The following is a 12,604-nucleotide window of genomic DNA, read 5'->3' as shown; positions in this document are numbered from 1 at the left end:
GGACCCTGACCTGGATGCGGACAGGGACGGAGACACAGGGGCACACCACAGAAACAGACACACACCCCCCACCCCACACCCCACACCCCACACACCCCACACACCCCCACACCCCCACACCCCCACCCACCCCCCCACCCATCCCCCCGCCCCCCCACACACACAAACAGGAGGAGACTGTGTTGGCTAGGCAGCTAGCCCTCGGGAGGGTGGTCGTGCTTGGGTGGGCTCTGGGCACCGAGGAGCCCCTCGGGGCCGAGATGCGCAGCCAAGGCGTCACGAGACCCGCTCTGCTCCCGTTCCCGCCCTGGACCCACTCTGGTCCTCGGGGCATGTGGGCGATTCCTCCTCTGCTGTCGTCCTTTATATGGGGGGCTGCTTTGGGGCGAGGTGCAGGGCGCCCCCCTCTCCCCATCTTGCTGAGCGAGCGAGCCTCGGTCTTCGCTTCGCTGTTGCAGGGAGACTAAGCACGGATTCTGGTGCCAGCGGGTGGTCCCGGGCGCCAAGGGGGGAGGCCCCGGGCGACCGGCCATCTTGTGTCCTGCCCACCCGGAGCGGGGACCCCCGGCACGGGGGCAAAGGGACGGTGTTCCAAGGGAAGGAAGGGAATGCCCGCGGGTGGGAGCGCACCCCAGGGCTGCTGGGGACAAGGTGGAGGCGGGCCCAGGCCTAAGGTGGGGCCAGTTGCCCAGTGCGGTCGTGCGCTCCGGGCGGCCCGATGGAATGGCTAGGGGATGTGGGGATGAGGGCCCGAGGCGCAGGACCATGGGAGGACACGCCTGCCCAGAGCGGGTGCCGTCCGGCCCGCGCTGGCCCCGGCCCATCGGTGCCAGGGTCTTCGTCGCCCTCCCGCGTTCCCTCCCTCCGAAGGCGTCGCCTTCGCCCACCCCGCCCGCCCCCATCGACCCCCAGCCCAGCCCTCTGGATCCGGTGTGCGTGGGCGTGGTGGCTTGGAGGCCCAAGGGCTGGCTGGAAGACGCCTGCCCCTGCAGGGGGCACCTGCTGCGAGCCAGGGACTCGCGGTGCGGTGCGCGGCTGGCGAGGGGCCAGGGGGGCACGGGGCGTTTGGAGGAAGCCTAGTTGGGCAAGGGGGCGGGGTGCTGTGGCGGTAAAGGTATGGGAAGGGTGGCCCAAGGGGAAAGAAAAGGCAAAGAAAAAAGCCTACAGCACCCGGTATTCCCAGGCGGTCTCCCATCCAAGTACTAACCAGGCCCGACCCTGCTTAGCTTCCGAGATCAGACGAGATCGGGCGCGTTCAGGGTGGTATGGCCGTAGACGTGTGCGGCTGCCGCTGGCCGCCCTAAGAGCCTGCTCTGCGCCTCCCGGGCCCAGCCGTGCCCCTCCTCAGCCCTCACCCGAACCCCGCCTGCCCTGCGCCTTGCACCTGCCTGCCTGCCAGCCGCCCAGGGGACGTGGCCCCTCCGGTGCCCCGCAGTCGTGGAAGTCCGGGCGCTCTCCCTGCCGGGGACTCTCCAGTCCCGGGGGCCGCCGCCGCCCCACCGCCTCCTGGCTACCGGCATGGCAAAGGGAAGCGTCGGGGCGGGGCGCGGTGGGCGCGGCCCCTGAGGTGTTTTCCGCGCCCCCCACCCCCACCCCCACCCCCAGCGTCCCACCCGTCGCCCTAGGCCAAGCCAGGCCGGCCACCAGGCCTTTCTGCCTCTCCACCCCGCCTGGCTCCAAGCCAACCCGGAGCCACCGGCGCCCCCAGGGACCCTCCTCATCAGCCCAACCCCGTCGCCCTTCCTCCGCCACCCTTCCCCTGCCCACCCACCGACAAGAGGACCCGACTGAGGGACACCAGAAGCCGGCTGGCATAGACAGACGCACAGACCCACGGGGAAAGACAGAGACACGGACGGACGGACGGACGGAGATGTAGACAGAGAGGAAGAGAGGGACAGAGAGGGAGAACACAGACAGAGTATCCAACACACACCCCCGCTCTGGCCCCAAGACAGACAGACGCGGACCCTGACCTGGATGCGGACAGGGACGGAGACACAGGGGCACACCCCAGAAACAGACACACACACCACACACACACCACACACACCACACACACACCACACACACACACACACACACACACACAGAGGAAGAGACTGTGTTGGCTAGGCAGCTAGCCCTCCTCGGGAGGGTGGTCGTGCTTGGGTGGGCTCTGGGCACCGAGGAGCCCCCCGGGGCCGAGGTCGCGCAGCCAAGGCCTCAGGAGACCCGCCCTGCTCCCGTTCCCGCCCAGGACCCACTCTGGGCCTGGGGGCGTGCGGGCGATTCCTCCTCTGCTCTCATCCTTTATTTGGGGGGCCGCTTTGGGGCGTGGTGCAGGGCCGCCCCCTCCCGCCGTCTTGCCGAGCGAGCGAGCCTCGCTGTGCGCTTCGCTGTTGCGGGGACACTGAGCACGGAGTCGGGGGCCAACGGGTGGTCCCGGGTGCCAACGGGGGAGGCCCCGGGCGGTCGGCCATCTTGTGTCCTGCCCACACGGAGCGAGGACCCCCGGCCTGGGGGCAGAGGGACGGTGTTCCGCGGGAAGGAAGGGAATGCCCGCGCGCGCGGGAGCGCAGCCCAGGGCGGGTGGGGAGAAGGTGGAGGCGGGCCCAGGCCTAAGGTGGGGCCGGTTGCCCGGTGCGCTTGTGCACTCGGGGCGGCCCAAGGGAATGGCTAGGGGCTCCGGGGATGAGGCCCCGAGGCGCAGGACCTTGGGAGGGCACGCCTGCCGAGACGGGGTGCCGTCCCGCCCGCGCTCCCCCCGCCCCAAGCCCGCGGGCGGTCCTCGCCGCCCTCCCCCTTTCCCTCCCTGCGAAGCCGCCGCCTCCGCCCACCCAGCCCGCCCCCACCTCCCCCAGCCCGCCCCTCTGGATCGGGTGTGCGTGGGCGTGGTGGCTGTGAGGTGGAAGGGCTGGGGGCTGCCTGCCGGTGCAGCGGGCACAAGCTGCGAGACAGGGACCCTCGGTGCGGTGCGCGGCTGGCGAGGGGCCAGGGGGGCACCGGGCGTTTGCAGGAGGCCTTGTTGGGCAAGGGGCGGAGGGGGCGGGGCGGGGGGGGGGGCTGTGGCGGCGAAGGGAGAGGAAGGGAGGCCGAAGGGGAAAGAAAAGGCAAAGAAAAAAAGCCTACAGCACCCGGTATTCCCAGGCGGTCTCCCATCCAAGTACTAACCAGGCCCGACCCTGCTTAGCTTCCGAGATCAGACGAGATCGGGCGCGTTCAGGGTGGTATGGCCGTAGACGTGTGCGGCTGCCGCTGGCCGCCCTAAGAGCCTGCTCTGCGCCTCCGGGCCGCAGCCGTGCCCCTCCTCAGCCCCCAACCGCCCCACGCCTGCCCTGTGCCTTGCACCTGCCTGCCTGCCAAACCGCCCAGAGGACGTGGCGCCTCCAGCGCCCCGCAGTCGCGGAACACCGAGCGCTCTCACGGCCCGATACTCTCCAGACCCGGGGGCCGCCGCCTGGCTCCCGAGAGGGCCAAGGGGAGCGTCGGGGCGCGGGGGGCGTGGCCCGCGCGCTGTTCTCCGCGCCCCCCCACCCCCGGCGCCCCACCCGCCGCCCTTAGGGCAAGCCAGGCCCGCCACCAGGCCCTTCCGCCTCTCCACCCCGGCCTGGTTCCAAGCCAACCCGGAGCCACCGGCGCCCCCAGGGACCCTCCTCATCAGCCCAACCCCGTCGCCCTTCCTCCGCCACCCTTCCCCTGCCCACCCACCGACAAGAGGACCCGACTGAGGGACACCAGAAGCCGGCTGGCATAGACAGACGCACAGACCCACGGGGAAAGACAGAGACACGGACGGACGGAGATGTAGACAGAGAGGAAGAGAGAGACAGAGAGGGAGACACAGACAGAGTATCCAACACACGCCCCCGCTCTGGCCCCAAGACAGACAGACGCGGACCCTGACCTGGATGCGGACAGGGACGGAGACACAGGGGCACACCACAGAAACAGACACACACCCCCCACCCCACACCCCACACCCCACACACCCCACACACCCCCACACCCCCACACCCCCACCCACCCCCCCACCCATCCCCCCGCCCCCCCACACACACAAACAGGAGGAGACTGTGTTGGCTAGGCAGCTAGCCCTCGGGAGGGTGGTCGTGCTTGGGTGGGCTCTGGGCACCGAGGAGCCCCTCGGGGCCGAGATGCGCAGCCAAGGCGTCACGAGACCCGCTCTGCTCCCGTTCCCGCCCTGGACCCACTCTGGTCCTCGGGGCATGTGGGCGATTCCTCCTCTGCTGTCGTCCTTTATATGGGGGGCTGCTTTGGGGCGAGGTGCAGGGCGCCCCCCTCTCCCCATCTTGCTGAGCGAGCGAGCCTCGGTCTTCGCTTCGCTGTTGCAGGGAGACTAAGCACGGATTCTGGTGCCAGCGGGTGGTCCCGGGCGCCAAGGGGGGAGGCCCCGGGCGACCGGCCATCTTGTGTCCTGCCCACCCGGAGCGGGGACCCCCGGCACGGGGGCAAAGGGACGGTGTTCCAAGGGAAGGAAGGGAATGCCCGCGGGTGGGAGCGCACCCCAGGGCTGCTGGGGACAAGGTGGAGGCGGGCCCAGGCCTAAGGTGGGGCCAGTTGCCCAGTGCGGTCGTGCGCTCCGGGCGGCCCGATGGAATGGCTAGGGGATCTGGGGATGAGGGCCCGAGGCGCAGGACCATGGGAGGACACGCCTGCCCAGAGCGGGTGCCGTCCGGCCCGCGCTGGCCCCGGCCCATCGGTGCCAGGGTCATCGTCGCCCTCCCGCGTTCCCTCCCTCCGAAGGCGTCGCCTTCGCCCACCCCGCCCGCCCCCATCGACCCCCAGCCCACCCCTCTGGATCCGGTGTGCGTGGGCGTGGTGGCTTGGAGGCCCAAGGGCTGGCTGGAAGACGCCTGCCCCTGCAGGGGGCACCTGCTGCGAGCCAGGGACTCGCGGTGCGGTGCGCGGCTGGCGAGGGGCCAGGGGGGCACGGGGCGTTTGGAGGAAGCCTAGTTGGGCAAGGGGGCGGGGTGCTGTGGCGGTAAAGGTATGGGAAGGGTGGCCCAAGGGGAAAGAAAAGGCAAAGAAAAAAGCCTACAGCACCCGGTATTCCCAGGCGGTCTCCCATCCAAGTACTAACCAGGCCCGACCCTGCTTAGCTTCCGAGATCAGACGAGATCGGGCGCGTTCAGGGTGGTATGGCCGTAGACGTGTGCGGCTGCCGCTGGCCGCCCTAAGAGCCTGCTCTGCGCCTCCCGGGCCCAGCCGTGCCCCTCCTCAGCCCTCACCCGAACCCCGCCTGCCCTGCGCCTTGCACCTGCCTGCCTGCCAGCCGCCCAGGGGACGTGGCCCCTCCGGTGCCCCGCAGTCGTGGAAGTCCGGGCGCTCTCCCTGCCGGGGACTCTCCAGTCCCGGGGGCCGCCGCCGCCCCACCGCCTCCTGGCTACCGGCATGGCAAAGGGAAGCGTCGGGGCGGGGCGCGGTGGGCGCGGCCCCTGAGGTGTTTTCCGCGCCCCCCACCCCCAGCGTCCCACCCGTCGCCCTAGGCCAAGCCAGGCCGGCCACCAGGCCTTTCTGCCTCTCCACCCCGCCTGGCTCCAAGCCAACCCGGAGCCACCGGCGCCCCCAGGGACCCTCCTCATCAGCCCAACCCCGTCGCCCTTCCTCCGCCACCCTTCCCCTGCCCACCCACCGACAAGAGGACCCGACTGAGGGACACCGGAAGCCGGCTGGCATAGACAGACGCACAGACCCACGGGGAAAGACAGAGACACGGACGGACGGACGGACGGAGATGTAGACAGAGAGGAAGAGAGGGACAGAGAGGGAGAACACAGACAGAGTATCCAACACACACCCCCGCTCTGGCCCCAAGACAGACAGACGCGGACCCTGACCTGGATGCGGACAGGGACGGAGACACAGGGGCACACCCCAGAAACAGACACACACACCACACACACACCACACACACCACACACACACCACACACACACACACACACACACACACAGAGGAAGAGACTGTGTTGGCTAGGCAGCTAGCCCTCCTCGGGAGGGTGGTCGTGCTTGGGTGGGCTCTGGGCACCGAGGAGCCCCCCGGGGCCGAGGTCGCGCAGCCAAGGCCTCAGGAGACCCGCCCTGCTCCCGTTCCCGCCCAGGACCCACTCTGGGCCTGGGGGCGTGCGGGCGATTCCTCCTCTGCTCTCGTCCTTTATTTGGGGGGCCGCTTTGGGGCGTGGTGCAGGGCCGCCCCCTCCCGCCGTCTTGCCGAGCGAGCGAGCCTCGCTGTGCGCTTCGCTGTTGCGGGGACACTGAGCACGGAGTCGGGGGCCAACGGGTGGTCCCGGGTGCCAACGGGGGAGGCCCCGGGCGGTCGGCCATCTTGTGTCCTGCCCACACGGAGCGAGGACCCCCGGCCTGGGGGCAGAGGGACGGTGTTCCGCGGGAAGGAAGGGAATGCCCGCGCGCGCGGGAGCGCAGCCCAGGGCGGGTGGGGAGAAGGTGGAGGCGGGCCCAGGCCTAAGGTGGGGCCGGTTGCCCGGTGCGCTTGTGCACTCGGGGCGGCCCAAGGGAATGGCTAGGGGCTCCGGGGATGAGGCCCCGAGGCGCAGGACCTTGGGAGGGCACGCCTGCCGAGACGGGGTGCCGTCCCGCCCGCGCTCCCCCCGCCCCAAGCCCGCGGGCGGTCCTCGCCGCCCTCCCCCTTTCCCTCCCTGCGAAGCCGCCGCCTCCGCCCACCCAGCCCGCCCCCACCTCCCCCAGCCCGCCCCTCTGGATCGGGTGTGCGTGGGCGTGGTGGCTGTGAGGTGGAAGGGCTGGGGGCTGCCTGCCGGTGCAGCGGGCACAAGCTGCGAGACAGGGACCCTCGGTGCGGTGCGCGGCTGGCGAGGGGCCAGGGGGGCACCGGGCGTTTGCAGGAGGCCTTGTTGGGCAAGGGGCGGAGGGGGCGGGGCGGGGGGGGGGGACTGTGGCGGCGAAGGGAGAGGAAGGGAGGCCGAAGGGGAAAGAAAAGGCAAAGAAAAAAAGCCTACAGCACCCGGTATTCCCAGGCGGTCTCCCATCCAAGTACTAACCAGGCCCGACCCTGCTTAGCTTCCGAGATCAGACGAGATCGGGCGCGTTCAGGGTGGTATGGCCGTAGACGTGTGCGGCTGCCGCTGGCCGCCCTAAGAGCCTGCTCTGCGCCTCCGGGCCGCAGCCGTGCCCCTCCTCAGCCCCCAACCGCCCCACGCCTGCCCTGTGCCTTGCACCTGCCTGCCTGCCAAACCGCCCAGAGGACGTGGCGCCTCCAGCGCCCCGCAGTCGCGGAACACCGAGCGCTCTCACGGCCCGATACTCTCCAGACCCGGGGGCCGCCGCCTGGCTCCCGAGAGGGCCAAGGGGAGCGTCGGGGCGCGGGGGGCGTGGCCCGCGCGCTGTTCTCCGCGCCCCCCCACCCCCGGCGCCCCACCCGCCGCCCTTAGGGCAAGCCAGGCCCGCCACCAGGCCCTTCCGCCTCTCCACCCCGGCCTGGTTCCAAGCCAACCCGGAGCCACCGGCGCCCCCAGGGACCCTCCTCATCAGCCCAACCCCGTCGCCCTTCCTCCGCCACCCTTCCCCTGCCCACCCACCGACAAGAGGACCCGACTGAGGGACACCAGAAGCCGGCTGGCATAGACAGACGCACAGACCCACGGGGAAAGACAGAGACACGGACGGACGGAGATGTAGACAGAGAGGAAGAGAGAGACAGAGAGGGAGACACAGACAGAGTATCCAACACACGCCCCCGCTCTGGCCCCAAGACAGACAGACGCGGACCCTGACCTGGATGCGGACAGGGACGGAGACACAGGGGCACACCACAGAAACAGACACACACCCCCCACCCCACACCCCACACCCCACACACCCCACACACCCCCACACCCCCACACCCCCACCCACCCCCCCACCCATCCCCCCCCCACACACACACACAAACAGGAGGAGACTGTGTTGGCTAGGCAGCTAGCCCTCGGGAGGGTGGTCGTGCTTGGGTGGGCTCTGGGCACCGAGGAGCCCCTCGGGGCCGAGATGCGCAGCCAAGGCGTCACGAGACCCGCTCTGCTCCCGTTCCCGCCCTGGACCCACTCTGGTCCTCGGGGCATGTGGGCGATTCCTCCTCTGCTGTCGTCCTTTATATGGGGGGCTGCTTTGGGGCGAGGTGCAGGGCGCCCCCCTCTCCCCATCTTGCTGAGCGAGCGAGCCTCGGTCTTCGCTTCGCTGTTGCAGGGAGACTAAGCACGGATTCTGGTGCCAGCGGGTGGTCCCGGGCGCCAAGGGGGGAGGCCCCGGGCGACCGGCCATCTTGTGTCCTGCCCACCCGGAGCGGGGACCCCCGGCACGGGGGCAAAGGGACGGTGTTCCAAGGGAAGGAAGGGAATGCCCGCGGGTGGGAGCGCACCCCAGGGCTGCTGGGGACAAGGTGGAGGCGGGCCCAGGCCTAAGGTGGGGCCAGTTGCCCAGTGCGGTCGTGCGCTCCGGGCGGCCCGATGGAATGGCTAGGGGATCTGGGGATGAGGGCCCGAGGCGCAGGACCATGGGAGGACACGCCTGCCCAGAGCGGGTGCCGTCCGGCCCGCGCTGGCCCCGGCCCATCGGTGCCAGGGTCATCGTCGCCCTCCCGCGTTCCCTCCCTCCGAAGGCGTCGCCTTCGCCCACCCCGCCCGCCCCCATCGACCCCCAGCCCACCCCTCTGGATCCGGTGTGCGTGGGCGTGGTGGCTTGGAGGCCCAAGGGCTGGCTGGAAGACGCCTGCCCCTGCAGGGGGCACCTGCTGCGAGCCAGGGACTCGCGGTGCGGTGCGCGGCTGGCGAGGGGCCAGGGGGGCACGGGGCGTTTGGAGGAAGCCTAGTTGGGCAAGGGGGCGGGGTGCTGTGGCGGTAAAGGTATGGGAAGGGTGGCCCAAGGGGAAAGAAAAGGCAAAGAAAAAAGCCTACAGCACCCGGTATTCCCAGGCGGTCTCCCATCCAAGTACTAACCAGGCCCGACCCTGCTTAGCTTCCGAGATCAGACGAGATCGGGCGCGTTCAGGGTGGTATGGCCGTAGACGTGTGCGGCTGCCGCTGGCCGCCCTAAGAGCCTGCTCTGCGCCTCCCGGGCCCAGCCGTGCCCCTCCTCAGCCCTCACCCGAACCCCGCCTGCCCTGCGCCTTGCACCTGCCTGCCTGCCAGCCGCCCAGGGGACGTGGCCCCTCCGGTGCCCCGCAGTCGTGGAAGTCCGGGCGCTCTCCCTGCCGGGGACTCTCCAGTCCCGGGGGCCGCCGCCGCCCCACCGCCTCCTGGCTACCGGCATGGCAAAGGGAAGCGTCGGGGCGGGGCGCGGTGGGCGCGGCCCCTGAGGTGTTTTCCGCGCCCCCCACCCCCAGCGTCCCACCCGTCGCCCTAGGCCAAGCCAGGCCGGCCACCAGGCCTTTCTGCCTCTCCACCCCGCCTGGCTCCAAGCCAACCCGGAGCCACCGGCGCCCCCAGGGACCCTCCTCATCAGCCCAACCCCGTCGCCCTTCCTCCGCCACCCTTCCCCTGCCCACCCACCGACAAGAGGACCCGACTGAGGGACACCGGAAGCCGGCTGGCATAGACAGACGCACAGACCCACGGGGAAAGACAGAGACACGGACGGACGGACGGACGGAGATGTAGACAGAGAGGAAGAGAGGGACAGAGAGGGAGAACACAGACAGAGTATCCAACACACACCCCCGCTCTGGCCCCAAGACAGACAGACGCGGACCCTGACCTGGATGCGGACAGGGACGGAGACACAGGGGCACACCCCAGAAACAGACACACACACCACACACACACCACACACACCACACACACACCACACACACACACACACACACACACACAGAGGAAGAGACTGTGTTGGCTAGGCAGCTAGCCCTCCTCGGGAGGGTGGTCGTGCTTGGGTGGGCTCTGGGCACCGAGGAGCCCCCCGGGGCCGAGGTCGCGCAGCCAAGGCCTCAGGAGACCCGCCCTGCTCCCGTTCCCGCCCAGGACCCACTCTGGGCCTGGGGGCGTGCGGGCGATTCCTCCTCTGCTCTCGTCCTTTATTTGGGGGGCCGCTTTGGGGCGTGGTGCAGGGCCGCCCCCTCCCGCCGTCTTGCCGAGCGAGCGAGCCTCGCTGTGCGCTTCGCTGTTGCGGGGACACTGAGCACGGAGTCGGGGGCCAACGGGTGGTCCCGGGTGCCAACGGGGGAGGCCCCGGGCGGTCGGCCATCTTGTGTCCTGCCCACACGGAGCGAGGACCCCCGGCCTGGGGGCAGAGGGACGGTGTTCCGCGGGAAGGAAGGGAATGCCCGCGCGCGCGGGAGCGCAGCCCAGGGCGGGTGGGGAGAAGGTGGAGGCGGGCCCAGGCCTAAGGTGGGGCCGGTTGCCCGGTGCGCTTGTGCACTCGGGGCGGCCCAAGGGAATGGCTAGGGGCTCCGGGGATGAGGCCCCGAGGCGCAGGACCTTGGGAGGGCACGCCTGCCGAGACGGGGTGCCGTCCCGCCCGCGCTCCCCCCGCCCCAAGCCCGCGGGCGGTCCTCGCCGCCCTCCCCCTTTCCCTCCCTGCGAAGCCGCCGCCTCCGCCCACCCAGCCCGCCCCCACCTCCCCCAGCCCGCCCCTCTGGATCGGGTGTGCGTGGGCGTGGTGGCTGTGAGGTGGAAGGGCTGGGGGCTGCCTGCCGGTGCAGCGGGCACAAGCTGCGAGACAGGGACCCTCGGTGCGGTGCGCGGCTGGCGAGGGGCCAGGGGGGCACCGGGCGTTTGCAGGAGGCCTTGTTGGGCAAGGGGCGGAGGGGGCGGGGCGGGGGGGGGGACTGTGGCGGCGAAGGGAGAGGAAGGGAGGCCGAAGGGGAAAGAAAAGGCAAAGAAAAAAAGCCTACAGCACCCGGTATTCCCAGGCGGTCTCCCATCCAAGTACTAACCAGGCCCGACCCTGCTTAGCTTCCGAGATCAGACGAGATCGGGCGCGTTCAGGGTGGTATGGCCGTAGACGTGTGCGGCTGCCGCTGGCCGCCCTAAGAGCCTGCTCTGCGCCTCCGGGCCGCAGCCGTGCCCCTCCTCAGCCCCCAACCGCCCCACGCCTGCCCTGTGCCTTGCACCTGCCTGCCTGCCAAACCGCCCAGAGGACGTGGCGCCTCCAGCGCCCCGCAGTCGCGGAACACCGAGCGCTCTCACGGCCCGATACTCTCCAGACCCGGGGGCCGCCGCCTGGCTCCCGAGAGGGCCAAGGGGAGCGTCGGGGCGCGGGGGGCGTGGCCCGCGCGCTGTTCTCCGCGCCCCCCCACCCCCGGCGCCCCACCCGCCGCCCTTAGGGCAAGCCAGGCCCGCCACCAGGCCCTTCCGCCTCTCCACCCCGGCCTGGTTCCAAGCCAACCCGGAGCCACCGGCGCCCCCAGGGACCCTCCTCATCAGCCCAACCCCGTCGCCCTTCCTCCGCCACCCTTCCCCTGCCCACCCACCGACAAGAGGACCCGACTGAGGGACACCAGAAGCCGGCTGGCATAGACAGACGCACAGACCCACGGGGAAAGACAGAGACACGGACGGACGGAGATGTAGACAGAGAGGAAGAGAGAGACAGAGAGGGAGACACAGACAGAGTATCCAACACACGCCCCCGCTCTGGCCCCAAGACAGACAGACGCGGACCCTGACCTGGATGCGGACAGGGACGGAGACACAGGGGCACACCACAGAAACAGACACACACCCCCCACCCCACACCCCACACCCCACACACCCCACACACCCCCACACCCCCACACCCCCACCCACCCCCCCACCCATCCCCCCCCCACACACACACACAAACAGGAGGAGACTGTGTTGGCTAGGCAGCTAGCCCTCGGGAGGGTGGTCGTGCTTGGGTGGGCTCTGGGCACCGAGGAGCCCCTCGGGGCCGAGATGCGCAGCCAAGGCGTCACGAGACCCGCTCTGCTCCCGTTCCCGCCCTGGACCCACTCTGGTCCTCGGGGCATGTGGGCGATTCCTCCTCTGCTGTCGTCCTTTATATGGGGGGCTGCTTTGGGGCGAGGTGCAGGGCGCCCCCCTCTCCCCATCTTGCTGAGCGAGCGAGCCTCGGTCTTCGCTTCGCTGTTGCAGGGAGACTAAGCACGGATTCTGGTGCCAGCGGGTGGTCCCGGGCGCCAAGGGGGGAGGCCCCGGGCGACCGGCCATCTTGTGTCCTGCCCACCCGGAGCGGGGACCCCCGGCACGGGGGCAAAGGGACGGTGTTCCAAGGGAAGGAAGGGAATGCCCGCGGGTGGGAGCGCACCCCAGGGCTGCTGGGGACAAGGTGGAGGCGGGCCCAGGCCTAAGGTGGGGCCAGTTGCCCAGTGCGGTCGTGCGCTCCGGGCGGCCCGATGGAATGGCTAGGGGATCTGGGGATGAGGGCCCGAGGCGCAGGACCATGGGAGGACACGCCTGCCCAGAGCGGGTGCCGTCCGGCCCGCGCTGGCCCCGGCCCATCGGTGCCAGGGTCATCGTCGCCCTCCCGCGTTCCCTCCCTCCGAAGGCGTCGCCTTCGCCCACCCCGCCCGCCCCCATCGACCCCCAGCCCACCCCTCTGGATCCGGTGTGCGTGGGCGTGGTGGCTTGGAGGCCCAAGGGCTGGCTGGAAGACGCCTGCCCCTGCAGGGGGCACCT

At 70.6% G+C, this 12,604-nt stretch overlaps 6 non-coding genes across 6 annotated transcripts; all 6 read right to left on the bottom strand.

Annotated features, from left to right (window-relative positions):
• Positions 1–1,158: 1,158 nt before the first annotated feature.
• Positions 1,159–1,277, bottom strand: LOC135364990 (5S ribosomal RNA). The gene has a single exon (XR_010412798.1). It is a non-coding gene; the product is annotated as a 5S ribosomal RNA (ribosomal RNA).
• Positions 1,278–3,104: 1,827 nt separating this feature from the next.
• LOC135364989 (5S ribosomal RNA) lies at positions 3,105–3,223 on the bottom strand. Its single transcript, XR_010412797.1, has one exon. It is a non-coding gene; the product is annotated as a 5S ribosomal RNA (ribosomal RNA).
• Positions 3,224–5,034: 1,811 nt separating this feature from the next.
• Positions 5,035–5,153, bottom strand: LOC135364988 (5S ribosomal RNA). Its single transcript, XR_010412796.1, has one exon. It is a non-coding gene; the product is annotated as a 5S ribosomal RNA (ribosomal RNA).
• A 1,816-nt stretch (positions 5,154–6,969) lies between these two features.
• Positions 6,970–7,088, bottom strand: LOC135364987 (5S ribosomal RNA). The gene has a single exon (XR_010412795.1). It is a non-coding gene; the product is annotated as a 5S ribosomal RNA (ribosomal RNA).
• A 1,810-nt stretch (positions 7,089–8,898) lies between these two features.
• LOC135364985 (5S ribosomal RNA) lies at positions 8,899–9,017 on the bottom strand. The gene has a single exon (XR_010412793.1). It is a non-coding gene; the product is annotated as a 5S ribosomal RNA (ribosomal RNA).
• A 1,815-nt stretch (positions 9,018–10,832) lies between these two features.
• LOC135364984 (5S ribosomal RNA) lies at positions 10,833–10,951 on the bottom strand. Its single transcript, XR_010412792.1, has one exon. It is a non-coding gene; the product is annotated as a 5S ribosomal RNA (ribosomal RNA).
• Positions 10,952–12,604: the final 1,653 nt, after the last annotated feature.

This window comes from Mirounga angustirostris, unplaced genomic scaffold (genome assembly GCF_029215605.1).
Source record: "Mirounga angustirostris isolate CCGP_5_RB_7025 unplaced genomic scaffold, mMirAng1.0.hap1 SCAF_6, whole genome shotgun sequence".
Taxonomy (NCBI): domain Eukaryota; kingdom Metazoa; phylum Chordata; class Mammalia; order Carnivora; family Phocidae; genus Mirounga; species Mirounga angustirostris.
Note: the sequence above shows the minus strand (reverse complement) of the source record. Positions and strands in the feature narration are given on the sequence as shown.